The sequence below is a fragment of the Triticum urartu genome, chromosome 4A, assembly GCF_056163025.1.
Source record: "Triticum urartu cultivar PI428250 chromosome 4A, HENAU_Tu73, whole genome shotgun sequence".
Lineage (NCBI taxonomy): Eukaryota > Viridiplantae > Streptophyta > Magnoliopsida > Poales > Poaceae > Triticum > Triticum urartu.
Genome location: NC_141876.1, coordinates 577,131,055 through 577,150,729, shown reverse-complemented (window position 1 = coordinate 577,150,729; position 19,675 = coordinate 577,131,055). Strand labels below are relative to the sequence as shown.

At 42.9% G+C, this 19,675-nt stretch overlaps 1 protein-coding gene across 1 annotated transcript in view; it reads right to left on the bottom strand.

Annotated features, from left to right (window-relative positions):
* LOC147976771 (uncharacterized) overlaps window positions 1–19,675 on the bottom strand; it is a 177,531-nt gene that overhangs the window by 67,816 nt on the left and 90,040 nt on the right. The window lies entirely within an intron of this gene.

Below are 19,675 nucleotides of genomic sequence, written 5' to 3'. Positions count from 1 at the left end.
TCAATTATGATCATTGTAATAGAAAGCGTAATGGAGTAGCTCATGAACTAGCAAGGTTAGCTAGGTTTTCTCCTTGGAGTGTTCCAATGGATAATGCCCCTGGTGAGGTTATCCCTCTACTTGTAAACGATGCTACATTACTTACGATTTTACAAAAGACTGCACGCCTACACTCCTCCACTTTTCTGAAAATAAGTGTAGATCTGGCTTTTAAGCGGTAATTTTGTGTTCGCCCCCTTGGTCTATGCCTCGAGGTAACCGCAGTGAGCAACGATGCATGAACATTAATTGTGTACATAAATCGAAGCAACACTACTAGCTTAAATGAGGGGAGGAAGGGGTTTTCTGCACACACAAAAAATCAATTTGCCATAGAATAGCCAAACGCCCACTATTATGCGGACAAAGGAAGTATGGTTTAGTGCCCGGTCATCTGTCGACCTAAAAGCCTTTTCGGGGGGGGGGGGGGGGGGGTCTTAACTCCAAATTCATAAACATTGTCTTTGTCCAATTACAAAACACTTCCAAACTATGGGCAGATCTTCTTAACCCAAGTACGTCCTAACTCCTTCGAATCCACAATTTGGAATGGGCTCCAATGATGCTTGGCTTGGTAACGAACCTATATGGAAGCAGTTAGAATTGTTGTATGCCCTTGCGGTTGTTTCAGACATTTTGGTGGCCAATGTGAAGACCAGTAGCCTTGGGCTATCACACTTCGTCAAAACATTTCCCCAACATAGTTCAATAGTTGGGATCTATTATCTGCGGAGGTGTGCTACCTCTTGAGTATGCATTGGTTTTTCTTTGAAGATGAAAGGGTGATGCAGCAAAGTAGCGTAAGTATTTCCCTCAGTTTTTGAGAATCAAGGTATCAATCCAGTAGGAGACAACGCACAAGTCACCTAGTACCTGCACAAACAATCAAGAACCTCGCCAACGCGATAAAGGGGTTGTCAATCCTTTCACGGTCACTTGCGAAACTGAGATCTGATAGAGACAATAAGATAAATATTTTTGGTATTTTGTTGTATAGATTGAAAGTAAAGATTGCAAAATAGTAAACGAGATGCGATAATAAAAGAGATGCAATATAATAAGAAAGAGACTCAGGGGCCATAGGTTTCACTAGTGGCTTCTCTCATGAGAGCATGTATTATGGTGGGGAACAAATTACTGCTGAGCAATTGATAGAAAAGTGCATAGTTATGAAGATATCCAAGGCAATGATCATGAATATAGGCATCACGTCCGTGTCAAGTTGATCGAAGCGATTCTGCATCTACTACTATTACTCCACACATTGACCGCTATCCAGCATGCATCTAGAGTATTAAGTTCATAAGAACAGAGTAACACATTAAGCAAGATGACATGATGTAGAGGGATAAACTCAAGCAATATGACATAAACCCCATCTTTTTATCCTCGATGGCAACAATACAACACGTGCCTTGTGTTGGAAATATGCCCTAGAGGCAATAACAAATTAGTTATTATTATATTTCCTTGCTCATGATAATCGTTTATTATCCATGCTAGAATTGTATTGATAGGAAACTCAGATACATGTGTGGATACATAGACAACACCATGTCCCTAGTAAGCCTCTAGTTGACTAGCTCGTTGATCAATAGATGGTTACGGTTTCCTGACCATGGACATTGGATGTCGTTGATAACGGGATCACATCATTAGGAGAATGATGTGATGGACAATACCCAATCCTAAGCCTATCACAAAGAACGTGTAGTTCGTATGCTAAATCTTTTCTAATGTCAAGTATCATTTCCTTAGACCATGAGATTGTGCAACTCCCGGATACCGTAGGAATGCTTTGGGTGTACCAAACGTCACAACGTAACTGGGTGGCTATAAAGGTGCACTACGGGTATCTCCGAAAGTGTCTGTTGGGTTGGCACGAATCGAGACTGGGATTTGTCACTCCGTGTGACGGAGAGGTATCTCTGGGCCCACTCGGTAGGACATCATCATAATGTGCAGAATGTGACCAAGGAGTTGATCACGGGATGATGTGTTACAGAACGAGTAAAGAGCTGCCGGTAACGAGATTGAACAAGGTATCGGATACCGACGATCGAATCTCGGGCAAGTACAATACCGCTAGACAAAGGGAATTGTATACGGGATTGATTGAATCCTCGACATCGTGGTTCATCCGATGAGATCATCGTGCAACATGTGGGAGCCATCATGGGTATCCAGATCCCGCTGTTGGTTATTGGCCGGAGAGTTGCCTCGGTCATGTCTGCATGGTTCCCGATCCCGTAGGGTCTACACACTTAAGGTTCGGTGACGCTAGAGTTGTTATGGGAAATAGTAGGTGGTTACCGAAGGTTGTTCGGAGTCCCAGATGAGATCCCGGACATGACGAGGAGCTCCGGAATGGTCCGGAGGTGAAGATTGGTATATTGGACGAAGGGTATTGGAGTCCGGAATTGTTCCGGGGGTACCAGGTGATGACCAGCGTGTCCGAAAGGGGTTTCGGAGGCCCCGGCAAGCGTTGGGGGGCCCAATGGGCCAAGGGGAGAGGGCACATCAGCCCACTAAGGGGCTGAGCGCCCCTGCCACCCCATCTCACGTAACCAGGAGAGGTGGGGGCGCCACCCCTAGGGCAGCCGCCCCTCCTGGCTTGGGGGGCAAGTTTCCTAGGGGGTGGGGGCGCCCAAACCCATCTAGGGTTTCCCCTGTGGTCGCCGCCCCTCCCCTAGGGAACCCTAGGGCGCCTCCCCCTCCTCCCTTTCCCCTATATATAGTGAGGGAGAGAGAGGGCAGCCGCACCCTTCCCCTGGCGCAGCCCTCTCCCTCCTCCAACACCTCGTCCTCCTCCGTAGTGCTTGGCGAAGCCCTGCCAGAGAACCACGAGCTCCATCACCACCATGCCGTCGTGCTGTCAGAGTTTTCCCTCAACTTCTCCTCTCCCCTTGCTGGATCAAGAAGGAGGAGACGTCCCCGGGCTGTACGTGTGTTGAACGCGGAGGTGTCGTCCGTTCGGCACTAGGATCATCGGTGATTTGGATCACGACGAGTACGACTCCATCAACCCCGTTCACTTGAACGCTTCCGCTTAGCGATCTACAAGGGTATGTAGATGCACTCCCCTCTCCCTCGTTGCTACATGACTCCATAGATTGATCTTGGTGATGCGTAGAAAATTTTAAAATTCTGCTACGTTACCCAACAGTGGCATCATGAGCTAGGTCTATGCGTAGTTTCTATGCACGAGTAGAACACAAAGCAGTTGTGGGCGTCGATATTGTCAATTTACTTGCCGTTACTAGTCTTATCTTGATTCGGCGGCATCATGGGATGAAGCGGCCCGGACTGACCTTACACGTACTCTTACGTGACACAGGTTCCACCGACTGACATGCACTAGTTGCATAAGGTGGCTAGTGCTACGTCTCGAGCTAGCGTTGGTTTTCCCCGAAGAGGAGGGGGTGATGCAGCATAGTAGCGTAAGTATTTCCCTCAGTTTTTGAGAACCAAGGTATCAATCCAAAAGGACGTCACGCGCAAGTCCCTCGTACCTGCACAAAACGGTAGCAACTCGCAACCAACGCTTAGGGGTTGTCAATCCCTTCACGGTCACTTACGAGAATGAGATCTGATAGAGATAATATTTTTGGTATAAAGATGCAAAGTAAAAAGTAAAAGCAAAACAAGTAAAATAAAGTAATGGAGATTGATATGATGAGAATAGACCCGGGGGCCATAGGTTTCACTAGTGGCTTCTCTCAAGAGCATAGATATTCTACGGTGGGTGAACAAATTACTGTTGAGCAATTGATAGAATTGAGCATAGTTATGAGGTTATCTAGGTATGATCATGTATATAGGCATCACGTCCGTGACAAGTAGACCGACTCCTGCCTGCATCTACTACTATTACTCCACTCATCGACCGCTATCCAGCATGCATCTAGAGTATTAAGTTAAAAACAGAGTAACGCCTTAAGCAAGATGACATGATTTAGAGGAATAAATTCATGCAATATGATAAATACCCCATCTTGTTATCCTCGATGGCAACAATACAATACGTGCCTTGCAACTCTTTCTGTCACTGAGTAAGGACACCACAAGATTGAACCACAAGCTAAGCACTTCTCCCATTGCAAGAACTACCAATCTAGTTGGCCAAACCAAACGGATAATTCAAAGAGACTTGCAAAGATAACTCAATCATACATAAAAGAATTCAGAGAAGATTCAAATATTATTCATAGATAAGTTGGATCATAAACCCACAATTCATCGGTCTCAACAAACACACCGCAAAAAGAAGATTACATCGAATAGATCTCCACGAGAGAGGGGGAGAACATTGTATTGAGATCCAAAAAGAGAGAAGAAGCCATCTAGCTACTAGCTATGGACCCGAAGGTCTGAAATAAACTACTCACACTTCATCGGAAGGGCTATGGTGTTGATGTAGAAGCCCTCCGTGATGGATGCCCTCTCCGGCGGAGCTCCGGAATAGGCCCCAAGATGGGATCTCGTGGATACAGGAAGTTGCGGCAGTGGAATTAGGTTTTTGGCTCCCCCTCTGGTCTAATGGGGGTACGTAGGTATATATAGGAGGAAGGAGCACGTCGGTGGAGCTCCGAGGGGCCCACGAGGCAGGGGGCGCGCCCAGGGGGGGCGCGCCCTCCACCCTCGTGACCTCCCCGGAAACTTCTTGGAGTAGGGTCCAAGTCTCCTGGATCACGTTCGGTGAGAAGATCACGTTCCCGAAGATTTCATTCCGTTTGGACTCCGTTTGATATTCTGCTTCCTCGAAATACTGAAATAGGCAAAAAAACAGCAATTCTGGGTTGGGCCTCCGGTTAATAGGTTAGTCCCAAAAATAATATAAAAGTGGAAAATAAAGCCCAATATAGTCCAAAACAGTAGATAAAGTAGCATGGAGCAATCAAAAATTATAGATACGTTGGAGACGTATCAGGCATCCCCAAGCTTAATTCCTGCTCGTCCTCGAGTAGGTAAATGATAAAAAGAGAATTTTTGATGCGGAGTGATACTTTGGCATAATTTCAATGTAAATCTTCTTAATCATGGTATGAATATTCAGATCCGAAGGTTCAAGACAAAAGTTCATATTGACATAAAAATGATAATACTTCAAGCATACTAATTAAACAATTATGTCATCTCAAAATAACATGGCCAAAGGAAGTTCATCCCTACAAAATCATATAGTTAGGCTATGCTTCATTTTCGTCACACAAAGATGTTCCCAACTTCTATACCCCCGATGACAAGCCAAGCAATTGTTTCATACTCAAATAATCTCAAACTTTTTCAACCTTCACGCAATACATGAGCGCGAGCCATGGACATAGCACTATGGGTGGTATAGAATATGATGATGGGGATTGTGTGGAGAAGACAAAAAAGGAGAAAGTCTCACATCAACAAGGCTAATCAATGAGCTATGGAGATGCCCATCAATTGATGTTAATGCAAGGAGTAGGGATTGCCATGCAACGGATGCACTAGAGCTAAGAATGCTCAACAAAAGAAAACTAGTGGGTGTGCATCCAACTTGCTTGCTCATGAAGACCTAGGGCATTTTGAGGAAGCCCATCATTGGAATATACAAGCCAAGTTCTATAATGAAAAATTCCCACTAGTATGAACAAGACAACTTATGAGACTCACTATATGAAAATCATGGTGCTACTTTGAAGCACAATATATGAGACTCACTACATGAAGAACAAGGTGCTACTTTGAAGCACAAGTGTGGAAAAAGAGATAGTAGCATTGCCCTTTTTATTTTCTCTTTTTTTTGGGCCTTTCTTTTTTTTCCTTTATTTTTGGCCTTTCTCTTTTTTTGATTGGGCAATGCTCTAATAATGATGATCATCACACTTCTATTGATTACAACATAATGATTACAACTCGATACTAGAACAAGATATGACTCTATATGAATGCCTCCGGTGGTGTACCAGGATGGTGCAATGAATCAAGAGTGACATGTATGAAAAATAATGCATGGTGGCTTTGCCACAAATACGATGTCAACTACAAGATCATGCAATGGCAATATGACAAAAGTAAAGCATGTCATGATGATGATGATGATGATGGAAGTTGCATGGCAATATATCTTGGAATGGCTATGGAAATGCCATGATAGGTAGGTATGGTGGCTGTTTTGAGGAAGATATAGGGAGGTTTATGTGTGAAAGAGCGTATCATATCACGGGGTTTGGATGCACCGGTGAAGTTTGCACCAACTCTCAATGTGAGAAAGGGCAATATACAGTACCGAAGAGGCTAGCAAATGGCGGAAAGGTAAAAGTGCGTATAATCCATGGACTCAACATTAGTCAAAAGAACTCATATACTTATTGCAAAAATTTAGAAGTCATCAAAAATCAAGTACTACGCGCATGCTCCTAGGGGGATAGATTGGTAGGAAAAGACCATCGCTCGTCCCCGACCGCCACTCATAAGGATGCACAAGCCAGGTACACTTCATGCTTCAAATTTGTTACACAACTTTAACCATACGTGCATGCTACGGGACTTGCTAACTTCAACACAAGTATTTCTCAAATTCACAACTACTCAACTAGCACGACTATGATATTATCACCTCCATATCTCAAAACAATTATCAAGCATCAAACTTATCTTAGTATTCAACCCACTAAAAAGAAAGTTTCACATATCTTGAATACCAAGTATATTAACATTAAGCAAATTACCATGCTATTAACGACTCTCAAAATAATCTAAGTGAAGCATGAGAGATCAAGTTTCTTTAAAACAATCCACCACCGTGCTCTAAAAGATCTAAGTGAAGCACTAGAGCAAAAATTATCACGCTCAAAAAGATATAAGTGAAGCACATAGAGTAAACTAACAAATTTCAATTCATACATGGCTCTCTCAAAAGGTGTGTACAGCAAGGATGATTGTGGTAGACTAACAAGCAAAGACACAAATAATACAAGACGCTCCAAGCAAAACACATATCATGTGGTGAATAAAAATATAGCTCCAAGTAAATTACCGATGGAAGTGGACGAAAGAGGGGATGCCTTCCGGGGCATCCCCAAGCTTTGAATTTTTGGTGTCCTTGGATTATCTTGGGGGTGCCATGGGAATCCCCAAGCTTAGACTCTTGCCACTCCTTGTTCCATAATCCATCAAAAGAATTCACCCAAAACTTGAAAACTTCACAACACAAAACTCAATAGAAATCTCGTGAGCTCCGTTAGAGAAAGAAAACAAAAGACTACTTTAAGGTACTGTAGTGAACTTGTTATTTATTTGTATTGGTGTTAAACCTACTGTATTCCAACTTCTCTATGGTTTATAAACTATTTTACTAGCCATAGATTCATCAACATAAGCAAACAACACACGCAAAACAGAATCTGTCAAGAACAGAACAGTCTGTAGTAATCTGTTACTAACGCAAACTTCTGGAACCCAAAAAATTCTAACAAAATTAGACGACCTGGGCAATTTGTTTATTGATCAGAAGCAATTGGAATCACTATTTTATCACGTTCTGGTGAGTTTTCACAATTCGGGCACTGAGCGCAAAGATTCTGGAAATTACAGCAAGATCAAATAACTATCTTCCAAGAAGATCTAATAGGTTTAACTTGGCACAAACACTAATTAAAAGATAAAACCACATCTAAACAGAATCTAGATGGATTATTTATTCCTAAACAGAACCAAAAACAAAAAACACAAAATAAAATTGGGTTGCCTCCCGACAAGCGCTATCGTTTAACGCCCCTAGCTAGGCATAAAAGCAAGGATAGATCTAGGTATTGCCATCTTTAGTAGGCAATCCATAAGTGGCTCTCATGATAGATTCATATGGTAATTTTATTTTGTTTCTAGGAAAGTGTTCCATGCCCTTCTTTAAGGGAAATTGGAATTTAATATACCCTTCCTTCATATCAATAATTGCACCAATCGTTCTAAGGAAAGGTCTACCAAGAATAATAGGACATGAAGGATTGCAATCTATATCAAGAACGATAAAATCTACGGGCACATAATTCCTATTTGCAACAATAAGAACATCATTAATTCTTCCCATAGGGTTTTTAATAGTGGAATCCGCAAGATGCAAGTTTAGAGAGCAATCATCAAAGTCACGGAAATCTAGCAAATCACACAAAGCTTTGGGGATAGTAGAGACACTAGCACCCAAATCACACAAAGCATAAAACTCGTAATTTTTAATTTTAATCTTAATTGTAGGTTCCCACTCATCATGGAGTTTTCTAGGGATAGAAACTTTCAACTCAAGCTTTTCTTCATAAGATTGCATTAAGGCGTCAACAATGTGTTCGGTAAAGGCCTTATTTCGACTATAAGCATGAGGAGAATTTAACACGGATTGCAACAAGGAAATACAATCAATTAAAGAGCAATTTTCATAGTTAAATTCCTTGAGATCCAAAATAGTGGGTTTAGCAATATCTAGATTTTTATTTCTTTCAATCCCTTTTTTATCAATTTCATCATCAGGATCTAAAAACTCAGAATTCTTAGAACGCCTTCTAGGTAAGGGAAGATCATAATCAGATTCATCAAGATTCCCATTGCAAAACAACGATTTAATAGGGGACACATCAATAACTTTCAGATCTTCATCTTGATTTTCATAGTTATTCGGTTTAGCGGCCATCTTATTGACTAAGGTGGCTTGCATATCTGAAATTTCAGCGGTCATTTTTTCAAGATGAGCAATTTGGGCTCTTACACCATCAAATTCTTTGGACATATCATCGAGCTCTTTATTCATATAACTCATAAAACTCTTTTGTTCCTTAAGCTCGTTTCTAAAGAAATTATTATGCTCAAATTGCAAGACCATAAACTTCCTGACATTGTTTTCGATATCTTCTAGCCTTTTAAGGTGAAGATCACCAAAATTAGGTAAGGCCATCATGACGTACAAGCAAGCAAACTAACACACGAGCAAACAAAAGGCAAAGGGAAAGAGAGGGCGAATAAAACGGCAAGGGTGAAGTGGGGGAGAGGAAAACGAGAGGCAAATGGAAAATAATGTAATGCGAGAGATAGAGATTGTGATGGGTACTTGGTATGTTGACTTTTGCGTAGGCTTCCCCGGCAACGGCGCCAGAAATGGCTCGTTGACGGGACAGTAAATCTTGACTTGACTTGGCGTAGGCCTCCCCGGCAATGGCGCTAGAAATGGCTCGTTGACGGGAGAGTAAATCTTAACTTGACTTGGCGTAGGCCTCCCGGCAACGGCGCCAGAAATGCTTCTTGCTACGTCTCGAGCTAGCGTTGGTTTTCCCCGAAGAGGAGGGGGTGATGCAGCATAGTAGCGTAAGTATTTCCCTCAATTTTTGAGAACCAAGGTATCAATCCAGTAGGAGGTCACGTGCAAGTCCCTCGTACCTGCACAAAACGGTAGCAACTCGCAACCAACGCTTAGGGGTTGTCAATCCCTTCACGGTCACTTACGAGAGTGAGATCTGATAGAGATAATATTTTTGGTATTTTTGGTATAAAGAGCAAAGTAAAAAGTAAAAGCAAAACAAGTAAAATAAAGTAATGGAGATTGATATGATGAGAATAGACCCGGGGGCCATAGGTTTCACTAGTGGCTTCTCTCAAGAGCATAGATATTCTACGGTGGGTGAACAAATTACTGTTGAGCAATTGATAGAATTGAGCATAGTTATGAGGTTATCTAGGTATGATCATGTATATAGGCATCACGTCCGTGACAAGTAGACCGACTCCTGCCCACATCTACTACTATTACTCCACTCATCGACCGCTATCCAGCATGCATCTAGAGTATTAAGTTAAAAACAGAGTAACGCCTTAAGCAAGATGACATGATGTAGAGGAATAAATTCATGCAATATGATAAATACCCATCTTGTTATCCTCGATGGCAACAATACAATACGTGCCTTGCAACTCTTTCTGTCACTGAGTAAGGACACCGCAAGATTGAACCCAAAGCTAAGCACTTCTCCCATTGCAAGAACTACCAATCTAGTTGGCCAAACCAAACGGATAATTCGAAGAGACTTGCAAAGATAACTCAATCATACATAAAAGAATTTAGAGAAGATTCAAATATTATTCATAGATAAGTTGGATCATAAACCCACAATTCATCGGTCTCAACAAACACACCGCAAAAAGAAGATTACATCGAATAGATCTCCATGAGAGAGGGGGAGAACATTGTATTGAGATCCAAAAAGAGAGAAGAAGCCATCTAGCTACTAGCTATGGACCCAAAGGTCTGAAGTAAACTACTCACACTTCATCGGAAGGGCTATGGTGTTGATGTAGAAGCCCTCCGTGATGGATGCCCTCTCCGGCGGAGCTCCGGAACAGGCCCCAAGATGGGATCTCGTGGATACAGGAAGTTGCGGCGGTGGAATTAGGTTTCTGGCTCCCCCTCTGGTCTAATGGGGGTACGTAGGTATATATAGGAGGAAGGAGCACGTCGGTGGAGCTCTGAGGGGCCCACGAGGCAGGGGGCGCGCCCAGGGGGGTGGGGCGCCCTCCACCCTCGTGACCTCCCCGGAAACTTCTTGGAGTAGGGTCCAAGTCTCCTGGATCACGTTCGGTGAGAAGATCACGTTCCCGAAGGTTTCATTCCGTTTGGACTCCGTTTGATATTCTGTTTCCTCGAAATACTGAAATAGGCAAAAAGAACAGCAATTCTGGGCTGGGCCTCCGGTTAATAGGTTAGTCCCAAAAATAATATAAAAGTGGAAAATAAAGCCCAATATAGTCCAAAACAGTAGATAAAGTAGCATGGAGCAATCAAAAATTATAGATACGTTGGAGACGTATCAGCTAGCGGGTGTCTGTCTCTCCCACTTTAGTCAGATCGGATTCGATGAAAAGGGTCCTTATGAAGGGTAAATAGAAATTGGCATATCACGTTGTGGTTTTGGCGTAGGTAAGAAACGCTCTTGCTAAGAAACCTATAGCAGCCACGTAAAAATTTGCAACAACAATTAGAGGACGTCTAACTTGTTTTTGCAGCATATGCCGTGTGATGTGATATGGCCAAAAAGGATGTGATGAATGATATATGTGATGTATGAGATTGATCATGTTCTTGTAATTGGAATCACGACTTGCATGTCGATGAGTATGACAACCGGCAGGAGCCATAGGAGTTGTCTTAATTTATTTATGACCTGCGTGTCAACATAAACGTCATGTAATTACTTTACTATATTGCTAAACCGTTAGCCTTAGTAGTAGAAGTAATAGATGACGAGACAACTTCAAGAAGACATGATGATGGAGATCATGATGATGGAGATCATGGTGTCATGCCGGTGACGATGATGATCATGGCGCCCCAAAGATGGAGATCAAAAGGAGCAAAAATGATATTGGCCATATCATGTCACTATTTGATTGCATGTGATGTTTATCATGTTTTACATCTTATTTGCTTAGAACGACGGTAGCTTAAATAAGATGATCCCTCGCAATAATTTCAAGAAGAGTGTTCCCCCTAACTATGCACCATTGCGAAGGTTCGTTGTTTCGAAGCACCACGTGATGATCGGGTGTGATAGATTCTAACGTTCGAATACAACGGGTGTAAGCCAGATTTACACACGCAATACACTTAGGTTGACTTGATGAGCCTAGCATGTACAGACATGGCCTCGGAACACGGAAGACCGAAAGGTCGAACATGAGTCATATAGAAGATACGATCAACATGAAGATGTTCACCGATGATGACTAGTCCGTCTCACGTGATGATCGGACACGGCCTAGTTGATTCGGATCATGTATCACTTAGATGACTAGAGGGATGTCTATCTGAGTGGGAGTTCATGAAATAATCAGATGAACTCAATTATCATGAACATAGTCGAAAGGACTTTGCAAATTATGTCGTAGCTTACGCATTAGTTCTACTGTTTTAGATATATTCCTAGAGAAAATTTAGTTGAAAGTTGATAGTAGCAATTATGCGGACTGGGTCCGTAAACTGAGGATTGTCCTCATTGCTGCGCAGAAGGTTTATGTCCTTAATGCACCGCTCAGTGAGCTGAACCTCAAGCGTCAGTTGTGGATGTTGCGAACATCTGACATACACGTTTTGATGACTACATGATAGTTCAGTGCGTAATGCTAAATGGTTTAGAATTGTGGCACCAAAGACGTTTTTGAAACATCGCAGAACATATGAGATGTTCCAAGGATTGAAATTGGGATTTCAGGCTAGTGCCCACGTCAAGAGGTATGAGACCTCTGACAAGTTTCCTAAGCCTGCAAACTAAGGAGAAAAGCTCAATCGTTGAGCATGTGCTCAGATTGTATGAGTACTACAATTGCTTGAAGCGAGTGGGAGTTAATCTTCCAAATAAGATAGTGATGGTTCTCCAAAGTCACTGTCACCAAGCTACTAGAGCTTGGTGATGAACTATAACATATCAGGGATAGATATGATCCTTGAGCTATTCACGACACCGCGAAAGTAGAAATCAAATAGGAGCATCAATTGTTGATGGTTAGTAAAAATCACTAGTTTCAACCCGAGACTAAGTGCTTCTGTAATATGGGGAACGGTCACTGAAGCAGAACCACCCTAGATACTTGGTGGATGAGAAGGCTGGCAAGGTTGACAAAAGTATGTATTGGACATACATTATATTAAATGTGTACTTTACTAGTACTCCTAGTAGCAGCAGGGTATTAGATACCGGTTCAGTTGCTAAGTGTTAGTAACTCGAAATAAAAGGCTACAGAATAAACGAAGACTAGCCAAAGGTAACACGACGATAGGTGTTGGAAGAGTTTCCAAGGTTGATGTGATCAAACATCGCAAGCTCCGTCTACCATCGGGATTGGTATTAAACCTAAATAACTATTATTTGGTGTTTGCGTTGAGCATGGACATGATTAGATTATGTTTATCGCAATATGGTTATTCATTTAAGGAGAATAATGGTTACTCTGTTTATTTGAATAATACCTTCAATGGTCTTGTACCTAAAATGAATGGTTTATTGAATCCCGATCGTAGTGATACACATGTGCATGCCAAAAGATATAAGATAGTAATGATATTACCACATACATGTGGCACTGCAATTTGAGTCATATTGGTATAAAACGCATGAAGAAGCTCCATGTTGATGGATCCTTGGACTCACTTGATTTTGAATCACTTGAGACATGCGAACCATGCCTATTGGTATATATGCATGAAGAAACTCCATACAGATGGATCGTTTGGGCTCACTTGATTTTGAATCACTTGAGACATGCAAATCATACCACATGGGCAAGATGACTGAAAGGCCTCGCTTTCAGTAAGATGGAACAAGAAAGCAACTTGTTGGAAGTAATACATCTTGATGTGTGCAGTCCAATGAGTGCTAAGGCATGTAGTGGATATCGTTATGTTCTTACTTCACAGATGATTTGAGTAGATGCTGAGTATATTTACTTGATGAATCACGAGTCTGAATTATTGAAAGGTTCAAGTAATTTCAGGGTGAAGTTGAAAGATCGTCGTGACAAGAGGATAAAATATCTATGATATGATCATAGAGATGAATATCTGAATTATGAGTTTGGCACACAGTTAAGACATTGTGGAAATTGTTTCACAACTAATACCGCCTGGAACACCATAGTGTGATGGTGTGTCCGAACATCATAACCGCACCCTATTGGATATGGTGCATACCATGATGTCTCTTATCGAATTACAACTATAGTTTATGGGTTAGGCATTAGAGACAACCACATTCACTTTAAATAGGGCACCACGCAATTCCGTTTGAGTCGACACCGTATGAACTATGGTTCAGAGAGACCTAAGCTGTCGTTTCCTAAAAGTTTGGGGCTGCGACGCTTATGTGAAAAAGTTTCAGGCTGATAAGCTCGAACCCAAAGCGGATAAATGCATCTTCATAGGACACCCAAAACAGTTGGGTATACCTCCAGTCTCAGATCTGAAAGCAATAGGGATTGTTTCTAGAATCGGATCCTTTCTCGAGGAAAAGTTTCTCTCGAAAGAATTGAGTGGGAGGTGGAGACTTGATGAGGTTATTGAACCATCACTTCAACTAGTGTATAGCAGGGCACAAGGAGTTGTTCCTGTGGCACCTACACCAATTGAAGCGGAAGCTTATGATAGTGATCATGAAACTTCGGATCAAGTCACTACCAAAACCTCGTAGGACGACAAGGATGCATACTACTTCAGAGTGGTACGTAATCCTGTCATGGAAGTCATGTTGCTAGACAACAATGAACCTACGAGCTATGGAGAAGCGATGGTGGGCCTGGATTCCAAGAATGGCTCGAGGCCATAAAATCCGAGAGAGGATCCATATATGAAAACAAAGTGTAGACTTTGGAAGAACTACTTGATGGTCATAAGGCTGTTGGGTACATATGGATTTTAAAAGAAAGACGGATAAAGATGGTAGGTATCACCATTAAGAAAGCTCGACGTGTCGTTAAGATGTTTTCCGACAAGTTCAAGGAGTTGACTACGATGAGACTTTCTCACTCGTAGCAATGCTAAGAGTCTGTCGGAATTAGCAGGTACTGCATTATTTATGAAATCTTGCAAATAGGATGTCAAAATATTGTTTCCTTGATGATTTTCTTGAGGAAAGGTTGTATGTGATACAACCAGAAGATTTTGTCAATCCTGAAAGATGCTAACAAGTATGCAAAGCTCCAGGAATCCTTCTAAGGACTGGAGTAAGCATCTCAGAGTAGGAATGTACGCTTTGATGAGATGATCAAAGATTTTGGGTTTATACAAAGTTTATGAGAAACTTGTATTTCCAAAGAAGTGAGTGGGAACACTATAGAATTTCTGATGAGTATATGTTGTTGACATATTGTTGATCAGAAATGATGTAGAATTTCTGGAAAGCATATAGGGTTATTTGAAAAGTGGTTTTTAATGGAAAACCTGGATTAAGCTACTTGAACATTGAGCATCAAGATCTATAAGGATAGATCGAAACGCTTAATGGTACTTTCAAATGAGCACATACCTTGACATGATCTTGAAGGTATTCAAGATGGATCAGTCAAAGAAGGAGTTCTTGCCTGAGTTGTAAGGTATGAAGTTAAGACTTAAGGCTCGACCACGACAGGAGAAAGAGGAAGGACAAAGGTCGTCCCCTATGCTTTTGTCATAGGCTCTATACGGTATGCCATGCTGAGTACCGCACCTGATGTGTGCCTTGCCACATGTCTGGCAAGAAGGTACAAAGGTGATCTAGGAGTAGATCACCAGATAGCGGTCAAAATTATCCTTAGAGGAATAAGGATATGTTTCTCGGTTATGGAGGTGATAAAGAGTTCGACGTAAAGAGTTACATCAATGCAAGCTTAACACCTATCCGGATAGCTTTGAGTAGAGATACCGGATACGTATAATGGAGCAAAAATTTGGAATAGCTCCAAGTAGAACAGTTATTTGAAATGGCTCCAAATATAGCGTAGAGATTTGCAAAGTACATACGGATCTGAATGTTGCAGACCCGTTGACTAAAACCTCTCTCACAAGTATAACATGATCAAACCCAGAACTCATTGAGTGTTAATCACATAGTGATGTGAACTAGATTATTGTCTCTAGTAAACTCTTTGGATGTTGGTCACATGGCGATGTGACCTATGAGTGTTAATCACATGGCAATGTGAACTAGATTATTGACTCTAGTGCAAGTGGGAGACTGTTGGAAATATTCCCTAGAGGCAATAACAAATTAATTATTATTATATTTTCTTGTTCATGATAATCGTTTATTATCCATGCTAGAATTGTATTGATAGGAAACTCAGATACATGTGTGGATACATAGACAGCACCATGTCCCTAGTAAGCCTCTAGTTGACTAGCTCGTTAATCAATAGATGGTTACGGTTTCCTGACCATGGACATTGGATGTCGTTGATAATGGGATCACATCATTAGGAGAATGATGTGATGGACAAGACCCAATCCTAATCCTAGCACAAAGATCGTGTAGTTCGTATGCTAAAGCTTTTCTAATGTCATGTATCATTTCCTTAGACCATGAGATTGTGCAACTCCCGGATACCGTAGGAATTCTTTGGGTGTACCAAACGTCACAACATAACTGGGTGGCTATAAAGGTGCACTACGGGTATCTCCGAAAGTGTCTGTTGGGTTGGCACGAATCGAGACTGGGATTTGTCACTCCGTGTGACGGAGAGGTATCTCTGGGCCCACTCGGTAGGACATCATCATAATGTGCACAATGTGACCAAGGAGTTGATCACGGGATGATGTGTTACGGAACGAGTAAAGAGACTTGCCGGTAACGAGATTGAACAAGGTATCGGATACCGACGATCGAATCTCGGGCAAGTACAATATCGCTGGACAAAGGGAATTGGATACAGGATTGATTGAATCCTCGACATCGTGGTTCATCCGACGAGATCATCGTGGAACATGTGGGAGCCATCGTGGGTATCCAGATCCCGTTGTTGGTTATTGGCCGAAGAGTTGTCTCGGTCATGTCTACATGGTTCCCGAACCCGTAGGGTCTACACACTTAAGGTTAGGTGACGCTAGAGTTGTTATGGGAAATAGTATGTGGTTACCGAAGGTTTTTCGGAGTCCCGAATGAGATTCCTGACATGACGAGGAGCTCCGGAATGGTCCGGAGGTGAAGATCGGTATATTGGACGAAGGGTATTGGAGTCCGGAATTTTTCCGCGGGTACCAGGTGATTACCAGCGTGTCCGAAAGGGGTTTCGGAGGCCCCGACAAGCATTGGGGGGCCCAATGGGCCAAGGGGAGAGGGCATATCAGCCCACTAAGGGGCTGAGCGCCCCTCGCACCCCATCTCACGTAAACAGGAAGTCACACGGGTCGTATGGAGCGATCATCGTGGAAATAAACCTTAGAGCATCTTTCTTTCAATGTATTTTTTCCTTTGAGAGTCGTGCTGTTAATTATGAAGCACATAGTTTAGCCAAGTTCTCCCTCTCGAGAGGTCCGGGGCGCCACGTTTGGTTTGGTGTTCCTCACGACCAGAGATGTATCCCGCTTCATGCGGATTTTGCTGAATGAACTTGGTTTTCCCCCTCAAAAAAAGGAGAGGTGGGGGCGCCACCCCTAGGGAAGCCGCCCCTCCCGGCTTGGGGGGCAAGTTTCCTAGGGGGTGGGGGCGCCCAAACCCATCTAGGGTTTCCCCTGTGGCCGCCGCCCCTCCCCTAGGGAACCATAGGGCGCCTCCCCCTCCTCCCTTTACCCTATATATAGTGAGGGAGAGAGAGGGCAGCCGCACCCTTCCCCTGGCGTAGCCCTCTCCCAACTCCAACACCTCGTCCTCCTCCGTAGTGCTTGGCGAAGCCCTGCCGGAGAACCACGAGCTCCATCACCACCATGCCATCGTGCTGTCGGAGTTTTCCCTCAACTTCTCCTCTCCCCTTGCTGGATCAAGAAGGAGGAGACGTCCCTGAGATGTACGTGTGTTGAACACGGAGGTGCCGTCCGTTCAGCACTAGGATCATCGGTGATTTGGATCACGACGAGTACGACTCCATCAACCCCGTTCACTTGAACGCTTCCGCTTAGCGACCTACAAGGGTATGTAGATGCACTCCCCTCTCCCTCGTTGCTAGATGACTCCATAGATTGATCTTGGTGATGCGTAGAAAATTTTAAAATTCTGCTACGTTCCCCAACACCTTGCTGCCCCTACTGTCACTGGGAAAGGACATCGCAAGATTGAACCCAAAGCTAAGCACTTCTCCCATTGCAAGAAAGATCAATCTAGTAGGCCAAACTAAACCGATAATTCGAAAAGACTTGCAAAGATATCAAATCATGCATATTAGAATTCAGAGAAGAACCAAATAATATTCATAGATAATCAAGTTCATAAACCCACAATTCATCGGATCTCGGCAAACACACCGCAAAAGAGTATTACATCGAATAGATCTCCAAGAACATCGAGGAGAACTTTGTATTGAAGATCAAAGAGAGAGAATAAGCCATCTAGCTATTAACTATGGACCCGAATGTCTGTGGTAAACTACTCACGCTTCATCGAAGAGGCTATGGTGTTGATGTAGAAGCCCTCTGTGATCGATTCCCCCTCTGGCAGATCGCCGGAAAAGGCCCCAAGATGGGATCTCATGCGTACAGAAGGTTGCGGCGGTGGAAAAATGGTTTCGTGGCTCCCCCAGATGTTTCTAGGGTATAAGGGTATATATAGGCGAAAGAAGTACGTCGGTGGAGCTCCGTTGGGACCATGAAGGTGGGGGCGTGCCTACCCCCCCTAGGCGTGCCCTCCTATCTCGTGGCCGCCTCACGGAGTTCTAGACTTCCACTCCAAGTCTCCTGGTTTGCTTTCGGTCCAAGAAAGATCATCGCGAAGGTTTCATTCTGTTTGGATTCCGTTTGGTATTCTTTTTCTGTGAAACACTGAAATAGGCAAAAAAAAATAGCACTGAGGCTCCGGTTAATAGGTTAGTCCCAAAAATAATACTCCCTCCGTCCAGAATTACTTGTCGCATAAATGGATGAAAATGGATGTATCTAGAATTAAAATACATCTAGATACATTCATTTCAACGATGAGTATTTCCGAACGGAGGGAGTATAAAAGAGCATATTAAAGCCCATTAAACATCCAAAATAGATAATATAATAGCATGGAACAATAAAAAATTATAGATACGTTGGAGATGTATCAAGGTGGCAACCGAACGATAATTCTTGGCACCTTAATGTGTTGGTGGCTCTTCGGTAAGTCATTGTATGCAAAGTTGGCGGAAGGGGCTCACCTTGGTCATGCTAAGAAGCTTTGGGGAGCTGCAATACCCGTTAAGATGAAGATTCTTCATCGTGGAAACTCTTGCATAATAAATTTCCCTCCTCTCTAAATGTGGCCAAACGGACATGAACCTACGGCTGAGCGGCGATTACTAGCGATCACTGCTGCAAGCAAGTTGTAGCCTGCAGTCCAAAGTAAGGACGAGTTTTTGGAGGTAGATCACCCTTACAACATCTCAACCCTTTCTACCGCCCATCGTAGCACGTGTGTCACCCAGGCCATAAGGGGCGCCCTGGAAGACTAGGGCGTAGTCCGATGAATCTCCAAGGTAGTTCCTTTAGTTTGAGTATGGGTACTCTTTGCAAGCCATCTCGCTATAATCTCGCACTGTTTATCTTTTAAGCCAACTAGGGTCCGGTGGCCGCCATTTCTAAACCACCTGCGGTTGCGTCTTGGTCTTCCTTCTATGTATAACTTGCCATTCCCCCGTGTGGCTCACCATGGACCTCATTATCCCATATGCTTCCGCAATTTGCTTTCCCTCTCGTGTGTCATTCCTCACCATCGACAACACGTACAGTCCCCAACTTGGTGTCGTTTCGGACGCTTCTGTAAAATTGGTGTCCTTTCGCATGCAACGACCACTTAGCATGCTACTTTGTCTGAATCTATTTCTTCCGGTTTATACTATTTTTTCTTAGTTTGTTCATTTTTGTTTCTCATTTTTGTTCATTGTTTCTCACGTAGCATTTCAATAGCTTTTTTCCTGGTTCCATGTTTCTCAGGCAACAATTTCAAGTGCGGGAAACACCTTCCATTGAGGTAACAAACAGTTTTGG